The sequence below is a fragment of the Macrotis lagotis genome, chromosome 4 (assembly GCF_037893015.1).
Source record: "Macrotis lagotis isolate mMagLag1 chromosome 4, bilby.v1.9.chrom.fasta, whole genome shotgun sequence".
NCBI lineage: Eukaryota > Metazoa > Chordata > Mammalia > Peramelemorphia > Peramelidae > Macrotis > Macrotis lagotis.
Genome location: NC_133661.1, coordinates 274367 through 284648, shown reverse-complemented (window position 1 = coordinate 284648; position 10282 = coordinate 274367).

Genomic DNA, 10282 nt, shown 5'->3' with positions numbered 1-10282 from the left:
AAAGCTAGCTAGAGCACCAGACCTAAAGTCAGCAAGATTCATCTTTCTGAGTTCAACTAAGGTCTCAGACACTTATTAGCTGTGTGATCCTGGACAAGTCACTTAACTATTTCAGTTTACTCATCTGTACCATGAATTGGAGAAGGAAAGGACAAATCACTCCAGCATCTTTGCCAAGAAAACTCTAAATAGTGTCACAAAGAGTGAGAATTGGAAAATGACTGAAGAACAACAAAATGACTGTCTTGTTATCATTATTTTGATTTCTACTTTTCAATTCTACTCACCTTCTTAATCTGTTATTATATTTATCTCTTGTATTTCCTTATTTCCCTGCTGAACTAAATTTATTTCTGTTCGAAAGTATTCTCTTTTTAAGTAGATCTGCTAAGAGTGTGAAGTTCATGATCAGCTGCTTTTTTCTTAAGCCATCTCCAGGTTTATATTGTAGACTGAGAGCTCAGGGACAACAGGGACTATCTTTTGCATTCCTTTGATGCACAGGACTTAATGTTTATTGATTAATGGACTGACTGGACACAGAGGTGATACTAGACTCTAGACTCAACATCAAACTTCGCATTCTGGTCTCTCACCAAGTTGTCAAATGCATGTTCTAGCCCCAGTCATATTTCTGTCTCTTGCACCTAATCATGCTCTAACTCAGATGGAATGTGAGCCAACCTTGAAGTCACAGCAGCTTCTGTCTAAGCTCACAAAGGGTCTCCTACAGGAGACAACTGGGAATCTCTCCCTCCCAGCTCCCCAAACCAATGTGGTGGTTACCTAGATGAACTTGGTCAATATTTCTCCAAGAATAGGACATAGATGGAGCCACAGAGGTCAGGAAAGGACCTCAGGATGATAATTTATGCAAAGCTTAGCCTTGGATGTCTTCGAGTATGTCAGCTTCCTTCACACAGGGAAAATCATGAAGCCAAACTGCCTGGGTCCCCTACGAATTTAGATTACCTCATCTCAGCTGTGTCTGCATTGTGGCAAGTCAATCCTTTGACATGTCTCAGACTGATTCCCTATGCCACTCACCACAGCAACTTTTCCAGATCTTTTCAGTTGACCCCCACTCTCCCTAACTCAAACCCCTCTTCACCCATCTGCAACTTCTCACCTGAAAGATTAATTTCATATTTCACCGAAAATGGACATTTACTGAGAATTAGTTTCTCCTCATCTCACTTGAATTAGTTGCCTTTTCCTTTTTGACCCTCAGAGTCAGATGAAAAGATGATGCTTGCTAAAATAAATTCCTTTATGCATGCAATTGGTTGATGGGATGACATGGAATTATTTACACATGTAAAGGAATTCCATTCCATTTCATCTACCTCCTGGCTCTCCTTTCACCATATCCCAAAGGAAATCCATTTTGTTTTCCCCAACCATCCTTTCTTCCTATTTTTTTTTAATGCTAGTGAGGCATCTTCCCAATAGTCCAGGCTCAGAAATGAAGGGTCATATATTCCTTGACTCCAACAGTCACACTCCCTTCTGCCATGTGCAATCTGTTCCAAAGTCCTGTGATTCCACCTAAGGAACAACTATCAGCCTAACCCCATTCTCTGCCAACATTGGCATTTTTCTCTTCTCTGACCATGTCACCACTTACTAAGTGGCTCCCCAAAGGATGAAATGTGCAGCACTCTCCAGAATTGTCATAGCCCTTTATCACCAACCCCTCTCATACTTGTCCAGTCTTTTCACCTTATTTCCCCCTCACTCCCATATATGCTATATTACAATGTTAGGGGCCTATTTTCAATTCTGTAAACAGGACACTCTTCCTCCCAACTCTGAGGCTTTTCTTCCCTCTCCCTATTGCCTAGAAAGCCCTCCCTGGCTTCCCTGAAGTCCCAGTCAAAACCAACCTTCCACAATCAGTGTTTTTCCAGTCTTAATTTTAGGGCCTTCCATATTTTGACCAGCTCCAGTTTATCCCATTCGTAGTGGGTTTCTACCGAGTGGTTTGTGTGTTGTCTGCCCCTTCAGACTATGAGCTCCATGAGAGCAGGGGACCTCCCTTGTACTTCTTCATTTTGCCAGTGCTTAGGGTCTGGTGCATAGGATGCACTTAATAAATGCTGACTTGAAAAAAGACCTCATATTGTATAGCCTAACCACATTTTACACTTTTAGGTGAGTTCCATGCCCCCAAGTTCCAAAAAATTTCTTCTTAGAGGATCATAGGTAGATCACTGGAAGGGAGGGGAAAGATTATGGAGTCTAAGCCACTCATTTTAGAAATAGGAAAACTGAGGTTAACTGGTTTAGAGAGTGGCTGCTAAAAAAAGTCAGAGCTTCACCACAACACATAGAAGCCTCTTGTAATCACAGCTCTCAACAATATACCTTCACCTCATTCACCTGGACAGTGGCTTCTCAGTTCTCCATGCTCTAGCATTCATAGGGGTTCCTTTTGCTCAAAATGAGAGATTACATCTTCTCTGGGAACTGGAATCCCTGGGCATGAGCTATCAGTTAGTGATGAGCTTGGAAAGAAATTTGTAAACTTAGTTATCTTTATGGCTATATGGAAAGGTCTGTGTTTACAGAGCTGCTCCATTTTCAGAATCACTCCATTGTGTTCAAGCAAATATATCTATATATAATCATAAAATCTGTAATAATAATAATAATAATTTATGCTCCCCATCAGTGCTTATAATGGAAGTAAGTAGAGGTTTGTTTAAACCTCTGAGATTAGTTCCACATCTCAGATGCTTCCACACTGATCTTTGACCTGAAGTTACCCAGGGCTTCAGAAGTAATGAAGGAAACCCTGTATGATTTACTATCATACAATATAAAGAATTTTTACAGGACAACTGGACAGCAGGAGGAATTTGTCTCTTAGACACAGGAGACCAGCATTTTTCTCTTTCTAATAAGTGATAAATTCTCCAAACCCTGCATACTAGGGAATGGAAACTCAGAGTTACTAGGGGAAATGTCCTCACCGAGGGAGAGCAGTTACCTGGCATTCTCCAGCATGGCCTGTTTGTACAACTCCTTCTGAGGATGGTCCAAGAGGTCCCATTCCTCCTAGGTGAAGGCCACAGTCACATTCTTGAATGTCACCAACTCTTAAATTAACAAAAGTCATAGGATATACAATGGAAGGATACTTCAGAATTCCTCTAGTTTAATCATCACCAATTTGCAGGAGGTAACTGAAGCAGATAAAGGATTTGCCCAAAGGCCAAACCCTAAATACCTTAGAATATGCAAATAAAAAAAGCAAGACAGTCCTTTGAGTCAAGGATCTCACACCCAAAGAGGGAGACTCCACATAATATAAGGTTCTGCTACAGAGCAGAGGGAAAGTGCAACAGCAAGGTGGATAACAGTTCAGAGGGCCTTAAAGGTGGCAAGAGGTACCATGACTGCCCTTGGGTCTCTTGGACTCATTGGAAAGATTGCCATTATGACTCATTTGACTTTAGTATTGCTTTTGACCAGAGGATACTATAGGTCAGAGGAGTTAGATAAAAGGTGAAGTCTGTAAATTAGCTTCAAGTGTATCTACACATAATGGGGCTATAGTAGTTAATATTTTAACAAATGGTCAGTTGCTGAAATTTAGATCATTTAGTCTAAATCCTCCTTAGCTGGGTTCACTTGTGCATACACACTTTCACTTAAGAGTGAAGTTGTGTGAAGGGCCAAGTCATTTGTAATTTCTAGTGGAGCCATAATGAACCTCCATATTTCTAGAAACAGATCCTTTTGGTTCATTCCAAAGTCAGACAAGGGTGCAAGATGAGCTCCTGCGCAGCCATTTCCTTTCCCAGCCCAGGAAAATCTGTTGAGTCCACTCTTGGAGCTCAGCCAGTTCTTAGAATGAGTCCAGAGGGAAACCCAGTTCAGGAACATGTGAATAATCCAATGGCATGTATCTTTGGCCAGCTCCTGTCCTATTATTAACATTTATAAGGCCCTTTAAAGTTTGCAAAGTTCTCTACAAATAGTGCCTCATTTGAGCTTGACAACCTTCCTGGGAGAGAGGTACTGTTACTGTCCTCATTTTCCAGGTGAAGAACCTTAGGCAAGTGTGACCCTTTAATCCTGTTTGCCTCAGTTTCCTCCATTTGTCCTTGAGAGAGGCAAAATCTCCTCTAGAGAAAGGGCTGCCTGGACTACCCTGGGCTTTGGCACCTTTCTCCAGGTCCCTTGGGGCCATTCACTGGTCCCACTGGATAGCCAGCCCCCCCCCCCCCCCCAGGATGGAGCCCACCTTTCTGGCCATAGTTTCAACCAATGGTTCTGCTAGAAGGGAGCACAGGTTCCCTCCCTGGGCTTATGCCAGGCTCCTCTCCCTTATAATGGGACCAGCCTGGGGCTCAAATGGGGGCCCAGGCATGCCACCCCCACCAACTGTGAGCTGGTTTCTAGACTCCTTCCCAACACTGGACCCCACTTAGTCCTTCCCCCCCCCGCCCCATGGAACAGGGGGTTTGTTTCTTTGACTCTGGGGTTGAGGGGGGAAGGTAGACAGACAGACACACAGACACACAGTCAGTCCCATCAGAGACAAAGTACTGATGATGTAACTGAGTGCTGTCAAATAATAAGCTAAGTCTTGGGAAAAGATGACTTTTCTTTCCAGAATGCTCAGGCTTTCTATGGGTTACCACCTTGCCTCCCTAGTTAGAAAGGAAGACTCTGAGATATCTCTAAGTTAATTACAAACAGTGAGACAATAAATAGACAGGAATTTCAGATAATATTGTGCAAAAACGATCATCTTTTAGGAGCAGTTTCCAGGTGGAGATATTGCACAACTTCTATGGTGAAGAGTTTCTTGATGTTCCCTATTATTGATTCCTGACTCTTCCAAGAGAACATTGTCCACATTAACAACATTGTGAACTGATCCACTACAATGGTTGAAGCTCCTCTCAGCAGTTCGGAAAACTTGTTACGGACATACCACCATCTACACACAGAGGACAAAAGAATCAAAAAATCACCCCAGAATCTGAATGGATTATTTGATCACTTATTAAAAACTTCTCTTTTGTTTTTTCCTTCGTATCCCATGGGTTTCTTTCTTTTTCCTTAGACTTACTTCCTCATACACAAAATGTCTAATATATAAATATGTTTTTTTTTTTTTTTGCAAGGCAATGGGGGTTAAGTGGCTTGCCTAAGGCCACACGGCTAGGTAATTATTAAGTGTCTGAGGTTGGATTTGAACTCAGGTACTCCTGACTTCAGGGCCGGTGCTCTAGCCACCCCCCCCATAAATATGTTAAGTACAAAAGTAATGTACAATTTTTATCAGAATGTGACAATAGGGGTAGGAAGGGGGTGGTGGTAGAAAAAGGTCTAAACATACAAGTGAATGAATGCTGAAAAACTTCCATAACATATAATTGGAAAAATAAAATAAAATATCAAGTAAAAAAACAATCCAACTCTTTCTCAGTCCAAGTTGTGGTCACTACCTTAGAATAGCCTCCAACTATAGGTTAGTTAAGATCTTAAAAAATAAAACTTAAAAATATCTAGCATATTTTCTGTCATTTTATTGTAACACTATATTTTCAGGTTCTTACAGTTTTTGGGTTCACAGTGAAAAGGAAGCTGATTATTTTTCCTTAGGTTTTTCTGACTGGTTTTTATTTTATGCTCTATTTTATGTTATTTTAGGCAATGTTACTAAGGTGGAAAAGTGTTTTGCATTACTTCACGAGGAGAATAGTTATCCTGTCTTTTGCCTGATGAGAGAGGGAATGGTAGGAGAAGAAAGAGGACTGGGAATGCAAATAAGCAGAGGATTTGGAATTCTATATTTCCTTTCCCTACCCCTTCCTCTTTTATTTTTTTTTTTGTTCACCATATATAGTATTTATTTTGTGAGGAATATGTAGGTGTTTGGGTTCCACAAGACCTGAAGGGAGGATTATTAGTTTACATTACAAAGACTAGGCTCTGCCTATACTGTTGCCTTATGGGCAGGTAACCTCAATCTGTTTGAAAGTTGATGAGATTGCCCCATCTGTTTTTAAGTTAATGTAGTCTTGATCTTCTCCTTTGCTCATGCTCAAGGAGATAGCTGTTCTTGCTTATTAGGATAAAGAGTAGGGTGGGGGAAATGTATAGGATTGTGACCCCAGTTTATGGTTGGCATGAGGGGGCAGGAACAAAAGCATTTTGGGATTTCCCAGCCCCTCTCTCTCACCATGAGGGAAGTGTGCCATTTTTGTTAAGATATCTTAACAAAAACCTTTTTAATCACTCTGGACTAAATATTCACAAGCCATTTATAGCAATTTCATATTTTAGTTTCCAATAACATATAAATAACATATAAACATATAACATATAAAATTAATTTTAACATTCGTTTTTTGAAGTTTCAGATTCATTTTCTACTCTCCCAACTAAGGCATCCACCAAACCTCCCTTTCTTTTCCCTGGCCATCAGAAACAATTTGTAACCTTAAACATGTGAAACACAGACCAAAAAAAAAACCAAAACAAAACAAACCCACAAATAATTGCCAAGTAAGAGTTGGTGGTGAAGGGAAGAGGAGAGACAAAGATAGAGACAAGGAGACAGTGTGTGTGTGTGTGTGTGAGAGAGAGAGAGAGAGAGAGAGAGAGAGAGAGAGAGAGAGAGAGAGAGAAAGCAAGAAAAAGGAAGGAAAGAAAAGAAAGGAAAGAAGAAAGGGCTGTTAAGTTGTACAGGAGGTGCTGACCCGCATTGCTAGAAGGTTCCTCATTTTGGGAATCATTAGTCAGTTCTTATCCTCACTGCCTGGTTATTTTCCTTAAGTCAGACTTTCACAACTCCTTAAATTTTCATCCTATCACTAGGTGAGGGAAATAAAATTTAAAACCCATAGCATGCTCTGCTTTCTTAAATACATCAATTTTCTTTTAGGTTTTTTTGCAAGGCAATGGGGTTAAATGGCTTGTGCAAGGCCACACAGTTAGGTAATTATTAAGTGTCTGAGACCGGATTTGAACCCAGGTACTCCTGACTCCAGGGCCAGTGCTTTATCCACTGGGCCACCTAGCCGCCCCTAATACATCAATTCTTAAGGAAATAAATGGATGCTTTCTTGGTGGATGGCTATAAATTTTCATGACATTTATTTTTTTTCATCAGGGTCTTCAAAGTTCTGTCTCAAGTATGTAAATCCAAGCAACTGACTGAATATCAGGATTTGGAATTCTTTCTCCATGGTGTTTAAATATTTTTGGTAACTGAGCTAAAAAAACATTGCATTTGGAGTTAGTCACAAGTTTGCTTACCTGCAATTTGGAAGAAAAGTAGTAAGATTTTGTCTATGTTTGTGTGTGTGTGTTTGTGTGTGTGTGTGTGTGTGTGTGTGTGTGTGTGTGTGTGGATTCTCCATATGAGTGATAGGAAAATGCTTTAAAAATAATCCCAGTCAGCAGATTTATTCAGGCTTAGAGGGAGAAAAAGAAAATATCAGAAGCAGATGTGTACATGGTTGTCTATTATTGAAAATGGAGAGAGTTCACTATCATTTTAGTTAGAAAGAAGGATCGTGCAGTGGATAGAGCTGGAGTCAGGAGGACCTGAGTTCAAATTTTACCTCAGACACTTAATAATTACCCAGTTGTGTGGCCTTGGGCAGGTCACTTAACCCCATTGCCTTACAAAAAAAAAAAAGCTAAAAAAACCCAGTCAGGGCAAAGGTTTGTTTCTTTAACCCTCATAGTTTGGTTTGGTTTCAAGACAATTCTTGGACTTCAAAGAAAACTGGGGTGGGGCAGGGTAGGATGGGATGGGAAGAGGATAAAGGACAGTGAATCATATACATAGATTGTGTAAGTGCAGAAGAAGCTGATGGTTTTTCCCCTTTATTTTTCTGGTTGACTTTTATTTTCCTTTATTTTATTTTATTTTATGCAATATGGCTAAGGTGGAAAAGTGTTTTGCATGATCCCACTTCACAGGGAGAATAGTAACCCTATCTTTTGCCTCCTGAGGAAGAGAAGGGGGAGGCCAGGACTACAAAGAAATAGGATCTTGGGGCGGCTAGGTGTCGCAGTGGATAAAGCACCGGCCCTGGAGTCAGGAATACCTGGGTTCAAATTCTGTCTCAGACCTTAGTAATTACCTAGCTGTGCAAGCCACTTAACCCTATTTGCCATGCAGAAACCTAAAAAAAAAAGAATAGGATTTGGAATTCCACATTTCCTTTCCTCATCTCCTCCTTTCTTACTTTTTCATCAACTATGCAGTGGATAGAGCATTGACCTTAGAGTCAGGAGAACAGGAGTCGGAATTCAGCCTCAGGCACTTGATTCTTAAGAGTCAGTATTCTCCTATTTCTGCTCACTTTCCTTTGGATCAGTCCCAGGAATTCTCAGATTTTTCCAATTAGGAAAAGCAGGCAATTTGATATAGGCTACACCTGACCAAAGGCAAACAAGCAAATTAAAACCCCAAGGGGGGTGGGACAAAGAGAGGACTGAGGTACCCTCCAGTTCCACAGCTCGCCTTCTCCTCTGCCTCAGGTCCAACCACCAAGGAAATCCTCAAGACCTATCATCTACCTCACCTCTGTTTGGTCTAATGCTTGGTGATCTTTGGTGATTACGGAAAGCTCAGAGGTGGGTGATTTAGAAAAGCTTTATTTATTTTGCTTTGTGATAGTCTCCCCCCCCCCCCCCATGACTTCTCTAGGCATTTTAAACACATATTTTTACTTATTTTTTCAACAATGTGCAAAGATAGTTTTTGGCAATCATTTTTTGCAAAGTTTTGAGTTTCACATTTTCCTTCCTCCTCCCTCTCCCTGATGGAAAGCAATCTAATATAGATTATATATTGATCATTTTCCTCTTTGGTTATATTGACCAATCTGAGAGGTGTGAGGTGTACCTCAGAGATGGTAACTTTCATTCTTTTAATCAATAATGATTAATAGCATTTTTTCATATGACTATAGATGACTTTAATGTCTTCATCTGAGAATTGCCTTTTCATATCTTTTGATCATTTATCAATTGGGGAATGACTTGTATTCTTATAAATTTGACTTGTTCTCTATGCCTTTTAGAAATGAATTCTTTATCAGAAGCACTACCTGTCAAAATTATTTCAAAACTCATTGAATTCCTTTTAATCTTAGTTGCATTGGTTTTATTTGTGCAAAAACTTTTCAGTTTGATCAAAATTATCCATTTTATATTTTATAATGTCCTCTGTCTCTTCTTTGGTAATAAATTGCTCCCCTTTCTATACATATGACAGATAAACTAATCCTTGTCCTCCTATCTGGCTTATGGTATTACCTTTTATGTTTAAATCTTGGTATAGGGTGTGAGATAATGGTCTATGTCTAGTTTCTGGCATACTATTTTCCAGTTGTCCCAGAAGTTTTAATCAAAGAGTGAGTTCTTATCCCAAAAGCTGGAGTCTTTGGATTTATCAAATAAGAGATTACTAGAATCATTTACTACTTTTTTTTCACCTAATCTATTCTACTGGTGCACCACTCTATTTCTTAGCCAGTACCAAACAGTTTTTTTTTTTTTATTTTAGGTTTTTGCAAGGCAAATAGGGTTAAGTGGCTTACCCAAGGCCACACAGCTAAGTGTCTGAGGCCGGATTTGAGAACTCAGGTCCTCCTGACTCCAGGGCCTGTGCTCTATCCACTGCGCCACCTAGCTGCCCCTACCAAACAGTTTTAATGACTTGCTTTATAGTATAATTTTAGAACTGGTGTGGCTAAACACCTTCCTTTGCATTTTTTCCATTAATTCCCTTGATATTCTTGACTTTTTGTTCTTTTATTTGAATTTAACTACTATTTTTCCTAGTTCATTAAAGTAAGTTTTTGGTAGTTTGATAAGGCACTGAATAGGTCATTTAATTTAGGTAGAATTGTCATTTTTATTATTTTAACTTGGCTCAAGTATCCAGATTTTTATTTGTGTGAAAAATGTTTTATGTTTGTTTTCATATAGTTTCTGAGTTTGCCTTGTCAGGTAGACTCCCGAGTATTTTATCTGGGCTACAGCTACTTGACTGACTTACTTATATGGCCTACAGCTACTTCTCTTTCTATCTCTTGCTACTGTATCTTGTTGGTCATATCTAGAAATGCTAATGATTCATGTGGGTTTATTTTCTATCTTGCAATTTTGCTGAAGTTGCTGGTAGTTTCAAGTAGATTTTAGATGATTTCCTAGGATTTTCTAATCATCTGCAAAGAGTGAATGTTTTGTGTCTTCATTATTTATGCCAATTCCTTCCATTTCTTTTTCTATTATTACT